Genomic DNA, 13,090 nt, shown 5'->3' with positions numbered 1-13,090 from the left:
CCCAGGGAAGGAAATTGGGTAAATTATATGAAGCTCCCTCAACCTCAAGTTTGTAATTTTAATTCCACCCCATGTGTCGAGTTTTATGTATGACCAAGGATTATATAAAACAAAATCTCGTTTGAATATCAGATTGGTGTAACTAATAGTTTTTTTAGCAGTTGTCGTTTATAAATTATATTTTCACTTTTACTTGACGGTTGAATATGTGAAAGCGAGAGATTTACGTCTCCATTGTTTTATTATTTATCCAGCGCAAGGTCTTAAAATAAATTTGGACATACGAAATAGAGTTTAAAAATAAAAATAAAAATTTAAAAAAAAAACAGAATTTTTCTCAATAAAACTATGTGAACATACTGATATTGGAATGTCAGTTCAATGTGAAACCGAAATGTTGAAGAATGAAACGTAATCAAACGTTAGGGACCAAATTAAAGTTGAGGTTAAATGATAGGCTGGAACAAAAACAAAAAAAAAAAAATTAATCCATTTAGTTTTACTTGTCCTGTATTAACTTGACACACTCTTAAAACGCCGTAAATAGAATGACAATTTTACTAATCACCCCTTATTATTATTACTAAGTCATCTAATGATTGAAATCAATAAAACATACTTTAAAAGTTGTGCAACCACTAAGAATTCTTTGAGCTTTTCAATCCAATAATTAATACTCTCTCGATTCACTTTTACTTGTTCACTTTGGACTTTTCACGCTGTTTAAGAAATAATAAATGGTGTACATAATTTATCAATGTACCCAAATTAATTGATGCATATTTTTATTGGATTTGAAAAATGATTTGAAGTGAGCAATTAATACTATGGGTAAAACAGAAAAAAATTAATTATCTTATCTTGATATGCTAAAAGTGACAAGTAAAAGTGAAAATTTATTTTTAGAATACTGGACAAGTAAAATGAATGGTGGGAGTAATTAAACAAATATGAAATGGTAAACTATATTTTGATTTTTCAAAATGGACAATTAGTTTTAATATACAAGACAAATAAAAATAGACAGAGGGAATAATACTATATTACTAGTATTATTATTTTTAATGACATTATTACATAGAATATAGAAGATGAGAAAAGAGGAAGGTGCGACGGACGGTGGAACAATAACTCTACACAATTTGCATTAGTTTCTTATTTAATTATAGAAAATTCATACGAAAAAAAAGAGAGGAAATTTCGAGATAAAAGAAAAAGGAATATTTTCATCATGAACAAAGTTTGGTTGAGTGTCCTTTGTTTTGCAATTGCTTGACGTCAACCCCTCTTCTTTCTCAACTCTAAAATTCTAATCACAACCAAATAATCACTTTCCCTTTCCCAATTTAGATCAATTACAGCTATGGCAACCAGTGGAAACAAGAATATGAACGCTAAATTGGTATGCTTCTCATCTTTGATTTAACAATTTTGCTTATGTTTTTGAGCTTAATTTCAATCAAGATTCTTTCTTTTTGCTATCTCTCATCTGGGTCCTTTTTAATTCTTCACAATCATCACCTGTATTATTTTTTGCTTTTGGGTTTGATCACCAAAAGTTTCTCAATTTGATCGATTTATTGCTCTTTGTTTTTTTTACGTTTAAAAATTAGATATGGCTTTTTTCAGTGATTTTATTCTTTTTTACTCTAATATATGCTAAATTTGATATTTAACTTGGTTAATAATTTGCTGGTGCTATGTTGTCAAAGTAAAATTGGTTATGGTTTGGATTAGTTTGTACCCTAATATGCCAAACTTGATCTTTCACTTGGTTATTATTTGCTGATGCTATGTTATCAAAGTAAAATTGGTTATTGTTTTTTTTCTCTGGTTGCTAACTCGCAATGCTGTATATATGTATTATTTTGATGCTTTTTGTGGTGTATAAATGTGTTGCTTGTTGGAGTATAGTAAACTTACTTTTGCCATCCTTTTTTATTCCTTCAAGTACTTATTGTTCATGTTATTAATAATATGCGTATATGATTAGTATTTCCAATCTTGAGTTTCTATTTTTTTTCTACTTCTTTCCGTCTTTACTGCTTCCATTCTTTTAGTGTTTGGTATTCTGTTTCAATAAGTCCCACAGTGTTTGGCAACATACTGTGGGAGATGTAACAAAAGGAAATAATAAATGTGTATGCCCATTGAAAGAAAAACTCAGATGACAAAAATTGTACGATTCCCTACATAAGCAATTGCATATGCCATGAATTTCTGAAAAGCTTTTCACAGAAATAACCTATGCCACAATTTGCAGCTGTGTGCACGCACGATTATCAACTTTCACAAATAACAACTACGTCACAAAACATATAGCGAAAAGGGAAAAGATCAGTTTCCCAAAGTAAATAGAGCTCTACCAGAGACTCCAAAAACCAGTTGATGCCTGTCTGTTCAAAAGATTAGGGAAGACAAGGAGGTATTGCTATGACTCTGTCTCCCATCTTACATCTGATTAAAAAAATTCAGTGGGTGGATGAGCCATCCTGAGCCCTGTTATCCTAATATGGTGATATTGGAGTACTTCCTTTTTTTTTTTTTTTTTTTTTTTTGATTAAGTAATAGATTTTATAGAAAGGGCATCAAGAAGATGCAATTAGTACAAAAGAGGGCATAGAGTCAGCTATAATACAAAAAGAGGCCTAAGCTAGAGCAAATGAGCTGACAAAATCCAGGAAAGTAATAGGACAGTCTACAGGGGTTAATTTAAGCCAACATATAACCATAAAAAACATCTAGCTTTAAGAGTGAAGGTGGGAGTTGATAACCCATCAAAACATCTACGATTCCTTTCCGTCCAAACACACCAAAATATACAGGCAGGTATCATTTGCCAGACTTTCTTGATGGCTTTATCAACTTTCCATCCAGACCAGCATTCATAAGCTTCTTTAGTACTTTGAGGCATAAACCAACTTAGACCAAAAATACTGAGGAACATGGACCATATGTCTGCTGCAACTGGGCAGTGTAGCAAAAGGTGTATGTTGGACTCTAGTTGTTGTTGACACATGGGGCATCTATTGACAATACGTATTCTTCTTCTGTTGAGGTTGTCCTGGGTCAAACAAACTTCATTGAGGGCTAACCAACTGAAACAAATGATCTTTGGGGGGAGCCTTGTTTCCAGATGTACTTCCAGGGCCATTTGTCTATGATTTCATTAGTGGAGCACAATTGAGAGTACCCTGCTTTGACTGAATAGAGGCGATCCTTCCATTTAATGGTGTCGGTCATGTTTTCATTAACTGAATATCCCTCTAGTTTAGCCAAAAGATTCATCAACTGTGGAATTTCCCAATCTTGAAAATTTCTTCTAAACTGAATATCCCAGATATTGTTTTGCCAGTTTTGAGAGATTGTGGAGTATTTAGCAGTGGCTAGTTGATACAGAACTGGAAACTCATTCACTAGGACCGTCCCCTCTAACCATTTATCCTTCAGAATTTGATGTTGCTTCCATTTCCCAACTTAAAGGATGTATTCATGTCGTGGTCAGAAAAAGTAGTTTTTCTCCGAACAATAATTGGACAGGTAAATGTGTTGAAGGCATGCTAGTGGGTGCAACGTTGTATACAAATTTGCATGTGAAGTCCAAAAAGATGTATCCTTAGAGAACGAAAATACTATATAGCAGTGAACTAAAGTCCCAATACTAAACCGGTAGAACACTATCATTCCATTACAGTTTTACCCAACAATAAACTAAACTAGGAGAGTACATTTTAGAGTTGTCCATGAGCCTCTCTCTCCGTCAAAGACACACTGGTTCACCTATTTGCAAACAGTCCATATAAAATTACTTTAGGAAAGACCCACTTAATCTCAGTAGCTTTGCCTGATATTAACCCCCAAAAGTAGGATGGAGATACACAGCCTTCTTTAAGGATGAAACCGTACAGGGATCAGACAATGGAAATCCTCGTTGCCCTTCAGTCTGTTGGTGAATCAACAGAGCTACTAGTTTACTTGAAGCTGCACAAATAGTCAAAGCTTCCAAAACACAAAAAAGGTGTTCTTTTAAATGCTCACCTCCACACAGATTATATGAGCTCCATTAAATAGCACAATTTAGCAAGAGGAAGAGAGAGAAAATCCAAACACATATAGCCATCAAACCACTGTTAGTCAAAGAAACTTGTTAGGTACATCTATACAGGCCTCGAGTTTCAAAGTTAGTTTCTCAAAGCATATCATCAAAGTCACAGAAATAAGCCTCTTAATAGTTCAAAACGTCTTGTTTTGTGTAACTATAACATGTGATATAGATCGAGCACAACCTTTCCAAATTAGATAACCAGATTTACCATACTCGAAGATCGAAAAATGAAATTAAATTACAAAAACCAATCACGTTACAGTGAACAGAAAGTGTAAGCCTTCTTTATTTGAACAGTTACCATACAGACAGTTTAAGCCTTTAAGGACTAGAATCATCTGTTCAAGAATATAATATCTTAATTATTATTTTTTTGATGACATGGGAATCCGCAGCCGCTACCATTTAGGTGAGCACAGGGTAAATCCAGCTCCTGTGCAATAGCTCGCAAACTACACATGAGATATAACCCGCACTAGGCAAGCCCCGTGTAACGAGCTCGACCCAGAAGGCAAATCCCCTGCTGTCATAGGCAGGGGGTTTCGAACCTGAAACCCCCATTATGAAAGCCCCACGCTCAACCAACTGAGCCACCCTTGCGAGTATATAATATCTTAATTTATATCTATAAAAGAAACAACACAATCAAATCAGTGAGCTGATAAACTCACCATGTTCACAACAAGTCTCACACAAATGCAACAAAAAACAGCCAAGCCATAGGGAAGAATGAAAAGAAAAATAAGCAAACGCAACCATCAATTCTCTGTAAAGAGTTGAACTTGAATGACCTATGCACTTACATGTATAAGCTTTGCTTGATTTTGCTGTTGTGGTGCAGTTACAAGTAACCTCTTCAAGTTCACTTCAGTTTTGCTCAACCCCATCACACCCTCTAGCTAGCTTTCTGCCAAAAGCAGATCAACAAAATCAAATCTTTATCTAGCAAAAAAAAAAAAAAGGAACAATAATATGCAAATTTTCTACTCAGTGTAGCAGATCATGTTTATCGTGGATTTCTAGCATATTTCTCACATTATAAAATTGCGAACTAACAAGTGTACACGGTCCTTTTTCCAAAATAGCTTAATAATCACATATTCATAATTAAAACAAACTAGTAATTAAAGCAGATTAATAGACTAATCAACTTCACTACATAGTAAATGCACCATGATCCAATCACATATAGAGAAACAAAAACCTAACGTTAAAAAAATACATAAAACCCAGTATGAATCTAAAAGATGTTGTTCGTTAACAATGTTTCGGATTTCCTAAAACAAATGTTTCCTTGTTTTTGCCAAATCCAAGGTTTTGAAGGAGAAAGAAATAGAAAACTTACGAATCAAAACAATCGAAGCTTCAAAATATTTGTAATTCGGTTGTGTCGCCAAGGGAATTCGCTGGAAATTACTATTTTACTCTATGTTTCTTGTAAGATTTAACTAAAGGTCAACTATGAAATTAGTATAGGTGACTTGTGGGATCACATCAAATCAAAACCCAATTAAATTTGGGATTAAAAAGATTGGGCTTAAAATGTATTTTTTTTTAAACTTCTTAATCTTTTATAAAATACAAAAAAATTCCAATTTAATCCAAAAAAAACCCCACCAGATCTCGAAAAAATACACAAGTTAAAAAAAAAAACGCGTAAAACGGACATCTGAGCGCAAAGTTATGACCATCTAAAGTTTGACCACTTTATAACTAGTTTTTCTCCCTATACTTGGGGTGAGTGGGGGAAGTAAGAAACCAAAAAAAAAAAATTCAAACCTTCATTTTGTTGTGGATGGGGGAAGTAAGAAACCAAAAAAAAAAATTCAAAACTTCATTTTGTTGTGGATGGGGGAAGTAAGAAACCAAGAAAAATAATTGAAAACTTCTTTTCATACATATATATATATATATACACACACATATATACACACACACACACACACACATATATATATATATATATATATTATCCCTCATTTTGCATCAAACTGTGGGAGCTTTGATTACGAAGGGCTCAGATTGACGGTTCCGAATATGGTAAAGGAGCTCGAAGCATGTGTGGCTACGAACTAGTGGTGGTCATTCTAGTCGCCTCACCGGGCGCATGTCGATTCCTACCTCGCGACACCAATGAGCAATCATCCTACCCCCCGAAGGATAATTACCTTTCCCGACTAAATATTATCGAGCTAAGTATCAATTCAAATCAGTAGAATATCTGATAGTAGTATCTATTCTTTTCAATGAAATATCCGTAGTGTATCATTTGTTCTTTTCAGTAAAATATTTGTTCCGTTCAATAAAATCAAGTATAGGAATCTGTTCTTTTAAAAGCGAGGCCTCAAGTTAAACAACTCTTCATCGGCCCAAGTGTAGTATCATGTTCGAATCAATGATCTTTGACCAAGTACAGGATCTGTTCATTTTTTCTAAATACAATGATCTGTTCATTTTTCAGCAAGAAATAGCACCAGCAAGCAGAAGCAAGTAGCAGCCTTAGGTAGCAGCAGCAGCTATGGTACTAAAACTTTGGAAAGGCAGCCACTATTTCCATCAATAGGAGGCCATGGAGTAAGCCAAAGCCAAAATGCCACAGAGATCGGTGTAGGTAACAGCAAGGTAGCATCAACGAACAACAGCAAAGTAGCACAAGGTGCAACAGGGAAGTGCCACAAAGTGAGTTTCAACAGCAACAAGAGTAACTGAGCCCATAACAATTGAGCAACAGCCAACAACAGTCAAACAATGTCTAGCCAAAGTAATGGCGCCAGATGCAGGTTTGGTTTCAAACAATAAGTCTCTTTTGCCTTCAAAGTGATATATGGCAATAGTAATTCAGCCAGATAAACGGCAAACCATCGGTGGTATGTTGCAGTAAACAACGATAGTAACAGGCAGCCACATATAGGAACAGCTATATTCCTTTATCAAGTGTGATATATGTTCATTTTTTCAAGAAACTTAAGCAACAAACATGGCTGTAGCTCAATCTCATAATGTGAGAGTCAGCTCAAGGTGACAATCTGTTTGTTCTTTTTAAGGATAAAGCAATGATGACTAATGATCAAAAACAACAAATAATTCTAATAACAGCCGGGGGGGGGGGGGGAGCAGCAGTACACAATATACAACAACCACTAGTATAACTCCAAGTGCAGCCAATGTTTTCTTTAAAGGACAACAACATGTACCAAACATGGTGGCCATTTAAACCACAGGTATGGCAAGCCTATCGAATGTAGTATCTATTCTTTTTACAGAACAAAACCAGCAGGCAGCTAATTCCCCCTCAAAGTGTAGCATTTGTTTTATCAAAGTAGCAATAGTTCATAGCAAACAACAAAGAGCCACAGTTCATAGTAGACTAGCTGAACCTTTCAAAAATGCACAAGTTATTATGCTCAAATGGTAATTAAAATGCAGCAAGAATCTCCAGGTTCAGCAGTTCACAACAGTAGCAGCAAGGCAAAAGCTATGCAAGTGACAATCTTATCCCAAATGAGTGTCAACAATAGAGGACTTGCCCAGCCTGCTTCTAACAAAAAACATGGCAACAGCTAGAATCTCAGTGTGCAGCACCTGTTTAATAACAGTTTCAAGATCCTAGGTGCAACCATCTAGTTGCAGCAGTTCAGAGCAACATGGCAGCAGGCAGGGTGATGGAAAAAGTTTTTGAGTAAGAAAGACAATGCAGAACTACTTTGATCAGGACTTGGATATCATCACAAGTAAACACACAAAGAGGCAGTTTCTAAGAGAAAAAACAAACTTTCAAACGAGATACATGTTTTATCTTTTTAAGCCTCATGCCAACAGTATCTACCAGTATTCAAAGTGAAATTATGCAAACACAGTTGGTCTTCTACAACTAGGAGGGCTTTTAAATTTGTTCACTAAATGCAAAAGGAAAATGCTTATACCAAATCTTATTACCTCCAAGGAAATGACCAAATCAGATTCTTAACTCTATAAGCCTATAGCCTTGAAGGAATTCTCAGAGGACCCCCAAACAATCAAACACACAACACTTGCACCTATTGTCCCAACCATGCAGACTCAAATCACCCTTTATTTTTTTCACTATTTTTTATAAGACAGTTCAGAGACAAGGAAAATGATAATCTTTCTACATGTTTTCAGAAACCAAGGTTAGACCATGAAGGACTACATATTCCCCGTTTCAAGGATCCCTATCTTGATCAAACACTTAGGGAATAGACAGACTTTAATACACCAGCAGTTTTGCCATTTATTTAGCACAATCAGCAGTAAATCAGCAAACTCAACAGCAAGGTAGCAACCCCTTTTTCTTATTTCAGAAGTTTGCACACTTAAAGGAATAACACTAATCACTGAAGCAAATTCCACACTTAGGTAAGGATCGTGGACCTCAATGGTCCAGTACAATTCAGTTAAAAACATCAGTTCAGCATGTCAAACAAAATAAAACTCCATACACGATCTAGGAATTCTTAACAGAGGCATGAAGGTGACAGAAAAGAGAAGAGGAAAGTAGTAGTATCTTTATTATTTAAAGCTTATGAAAGGCTGACTGGGTTCTAAACTTTGATCATCATGAGAAAACTGTCTAGTCTTTCCCTTTATGACATATTGAGTAAACAAAAATAGAGGAGAAGAATACAAGAGAAAAGAAAAACTTGTCACTTGGTTCAATTCAGAAAATGGTGAAAGGCAGGGGAAGATAGCTTATACAGATTTAAGGAGTTGAAAAGATGTGATCATGCAAAGTTCAAAGTTAAAATCCTTTCTCTCATTCTCTCTTAAACAGGGTTGGTTCACATTTATACCTTTTATTATTTTATTTTTTTTAAAGAAAAGTTCTCTTTTGCAGACAGAAACTGCAAACAGATGGGACTTTAACATCTAGATTTCAGACACACATAGGGCAAACTTATCAAATGCACAGCAGGGTTTTAGTTCAGAGCAACAGCTCTCCCTATGCAGTGCACCAAAATTTAAACAAAAGAGTTCTACTTTATCAATTTGCATCATACATAAGCATAGTTGTAACTGCAAAAATATCCAAGATGCATCTTACAGGATGTTTAAGAACTACTGAAGCCTAAAACAACACATAATCCCCTTGACACAGCTTGATCCAAACATAACTTATGTGTTCATTCCAATCCAGAGGTTACATAAAGGAGAAACTGTCTGGAGGTTTCAGAAAATATTTCAACTTCCTATTAGAAAAATACTTTAAAGAACTTCAAGACCACTGAAGAGAAACTGAGAATGAGACTTGATCATTTAAAACTTTTGAAGCTCTTTTCTGGGAACTGGTTTTAAGGGAAAAGGTCACTGCTAGTCTCTTGTCAACTATCCAAACCAAGTTAAAGAGAACCTATTCAAATCATACATTTTTTTTACTACCAAAACAGTGGCCATACATGATTCTCTGAATTTTTCCTATTCTTTAAACAAGAACCTTCCTCATTTGAAACCAAACTATTGCAAAAAAGGTTTAGGTAAGGAAATTGAGTCTTGACACACATACCTGATCTATTGATTGCTTTCAGTTGGGCAAAAAATTCCAAATTCAGGTATACGCTGCTTTTTACTAAAATAGAGTCTCAATATTTACCAGTTACTGACTTAGTATTAGAATAGATGCATTACAGAGGTAATAAAATTTGAATGAAATGGATAAGTCTTTGTCCCCCAAATGGATGCTGCTCTAGGAAACAAGTGAAAGAGTATTTAATTCATGCTTCAACTCAACATTACAAAAAGAACAGACATAATTACATACGCAAGAATAAACAGAAAAGGTTGAATAGGTGATCCTCTATTCCAAACCCAAAGCATCAGGCCCTTCTTACTAATTTATGACTAAGTTAATTCTCCCGAACACACAGCTACTCATACAAAATACATACAGTTTTGAGAGGTTCGCAAAAGATTTTCATCATCAGAGGAAAAGTAAAGCTCAACTCACAGATTTACTACACTCCTAAGCATGACAACAACTATAGGAGAAAGCACTTACATATTCAGACAAGGAACTGAGAGCAGACTATTACATCTAAAACTTAAAATTATCTATAATAACATGAGATTGAATCTTGCTAAGAAAGGAAGTGCTGAAAGTGATCTCTTAACAACAACACAGAAACTAAATAGCAATCCTACTACCAATCTCAAGCACACAGGACATCAATTAAAAATAGCCGAATAATGGAGGACAAATTACTTTGCCTAATTCTAACAACACTAAGAAATAATCTATGTAAAATCGAAAACACAGAGAACTAAAAATATACCAAGACGATAAAGAAAAATTACCTTTTCTCGACGAGAATCAACGAACAACCTTTCCACCCAAATCGATTCCGACAAGCGGAAACGATTTCCAAAAATTATACTTCAGTGAGAACGTCCTCAAAATTGAGTGTTCTCACTCTTAGGGTTATAAAAACCCATTTAATGGTATGAGAATTAGGATTTTTGGTCCCAAAGCCATTGTTTTTTCTCCTTTTTAGAATGAAAAAATGGTCTTCTATTTATAGAAGGCCAGTTCTAGGGTTTAAGATGTTCAAATTTGATGTGGGACGGATTTGAAACTTGAAATTCGTTTCTATTTGCTTTGAAATCCGAATCTTTGTACGAAAAATGAAGAAAAAAAAATACCATTTGAAGAACAGAAATGGGTCAGCATATTACCGTTCTGTGAGATGATGACACGAAACAATCCAAAAGAAAAGGGCAAATACAGTTGGGTTCCCGTGAATTTAGAGCGTGGGGTTATGCTTAGGGCTCGTTTGTTGTACGAAGAAGATGATGAACAGTCGTTTTTGTGCTGTTTGTTCTTCAAGACGGTCGTTTGGTGTTAAGGGCCTGTTTGGCTATATTTTTATTGTTAAGATGAAAGGTTTGGAGGGGTTAAGTGAAAACTTGGACTCCTTTTTAAAAATAACTAATTTAGTGTACGCGCTTGCGCGCGACCAAAAGACGTAAAATAATTTGCATCGAGAATTATACATTTTATTTGTCCTATAGTTAGGCTTGACAATCCCATTGTCAGATCCAAAATCTTAAATTTTAGTTTCACAAAAAATAAACTATTATTTATAATGATGGTATTATCCAACATGAAATATACTTATTAATAGTAAAAAATATCAATCAACATTTCATGTTAGAAAATTCTGCTTTTATTGTAGTATAGATATATCTCAAATAGATTATGCCTGTCTATAAAAAAAAAAAAAAAGAGTCCAAACGTAAATCCTTAAATAACATTCCATCAATGTTATCCAAAAATTTCATTAATTGAATTCAAAAGTCTAAATGTTTGACAAAATCTTAACTACAAATATAATATTTTAACATATGTTAATTTGTTGAAGGAATAAATTAGCTTTTAAAGATATAAAAGTGGATATGTTGATCACCTTCAACTATATGATAATTAGCTTCATATAAATCACTCCATAAACTTCTAGAATGTATTACGTACCTTAAATATTTTTTACTTTTTGTTAGCCTAGAACTTCAGTAGTTAATTTATACTTTCAGAATATTTCCAAAGCCAAAATCCTAGTTGTTTTTCAATATCGTCAATCAAACATAGTAGAAATTTAATCCCAGACTTAATTTTGAATATCCCACCTTATCCGATTAAACTTGGGATTAAATTATTCCACTTCCCAAATGGAATAAATTAGTTCAAAAATTATAATCTCAGGACTATAATTTCAAGATAATTTAGTCCACGAATAAACGACTCATAAGTGTGCTATAGATATTTAGGTCCATTTGTGTGTTGGGGAAGAAATATACTCATAATTATGAAGTAAACGATCACGTAGATTTAATTAATTATTTATAGGATTAATTACATTAAATACCCTTATAATATGACTCAGTTCGGATACAAAGTCTGTGTTTTTGATATATTAAATGAATTTAAAAAAACAAATCAAAAAATTATTAATATCATATTATGATTAAAAGAACGGAATAATTAATTCCCTTCAACGGTGTAACTCCTTTGTGAGCTTTGGCGCTGAATCATTAAGGTGATTAGAATTTTTTTACCATAATCACTTATATAAAACGAAGAGGAAGAGTGTTTGTTCATGGACATTTCAAATAAAATAAACAGCAAAAGGAAAAATATATAATGACCTCCCTGGATCCCTCAAGACTTCTTCATTAGCAGGGAGACACTATCATCTTCTTTGTTTAATTTTGTTAACAAACAACTTAACGTAACAAAAATATAGAGAATCATTATATATTTAAAATCTAAAAAAATATAATTAGAAAATCATGAAATTTTTACACACACAAGGTTTGATAATTCCCTCCCGAAAACTTTTAAGTTAAGAAATATTATCATCTTTTCTCTAGACAAAAAAGAAAGTCTCTATACTCTCTGCCCATGTGTTTTTCTTCTGATCTATTTATTTCTTTTACAATTCATCTCTATTTTTTGTATACTAAAAAGTGATTAACTATTACTCGTATAATAACCTCTAGAATTTCCTTAGAGCAGTTTAAATGCAATAAAATCAAGATAATTTCAATTGACATAAGTACCATCAAATTATTCACATAACTCAAAAACATTAGAAGAAAGAATGAAGCAAATACTACTCTATATATCAAAACCTAGTAATATTTCTAGCAATTAAGACATAAAAAGTATGAAATAAATAGTATGAATAACAGAAATTAAATGCAAAGGTTACATCTTCATAGACAAATTTCAAGTCGTAAATATTAGGATTTCATACATAACTCAAATTAGGAAAGATTTAATACCAATGCAATATTTTAGTTGATTTTAAAGTTCTAAATATTATAGAAGTAATTAAATGACTATTTTGTCTAGTCTGAAACAAAATTTTAAAGGGCAAAAAAGGTGAACGACACTGTGGGTTGCATGTGTGCATAGCGTGACACATTAGATGGACTTAATATCTCCTGAACACGTAAAGATGATGTATTTAATTA

The 13,090-nt window shown here is 33.6% G+C and overlaps 1 protein-coding gene and 1 long non-coding RNA gene across 11 annotated transcripts in view; one reads left to right on the top strand and one right to left on the bottom strand.

Annotated features, from left to right (window-relative positions):
* LOC132618112 (uncharacterized) overlaps positions 1-11,093 on the bottom strand; it is a 36,630-nt gene extending 25,537 nt beyond the window's left edge. Inside the window, exons 1-3 of one of the 10 annotated variants that reach the window (XR_009573987.1) lie at positions 10,793-11,053; positions 4,909-5,012; positions 2,655-4,127 (exon numbers count right to left, since the gene is read on the bottom strand). The gene's annotated coding sequence lies outside the window, so the exon portion shown is untranslated. Of the gene's footprint in view, positions 1-2,654; positions 4,128-4,908; positions 5,013-10,414 lie in introns of those variants that run through there. The other 9 variants (XR_009573992.1, XR_009573993.1, XR_009573986.1 and 6 more) reach the window with 9 other exon arrangements.
* On the top strand, positions 1,083-7,224 carry LOC132618114 (uncharacterized). The gene is made up of 2 exons (XR_009573994.1): positions 1,083-1,402; positions 6,567-7,224. It is a non-coding gene; the product is annotated as an uncharacterized LOC132618114 (long non-coding RNA).
* Positions 11,094-13,090: the final 1,997 nt, after the last annotated feature.

The sequence above is a fragment of the Lycium barbarum genome, chromosome 11, assembly GCF_019175385.1.
Source record: "Lycium barbarum isolate Lr01 chromosome 11, ASM1917538v2, whole genome shotgun sequence".
In the NCBI taxonomy this organism is placed as follows: Eukaryota; Viridiplantae; Streptophyta; class Magnoliopsida; order Solanales; family Solanaceae; genus Lycium; species Lycium barbarum.
The sequence above is the reverse complement of the archived record's forward strand: the minus strand, read 5'-3'. Positions and strand labels throughout refer to the sequence as shown.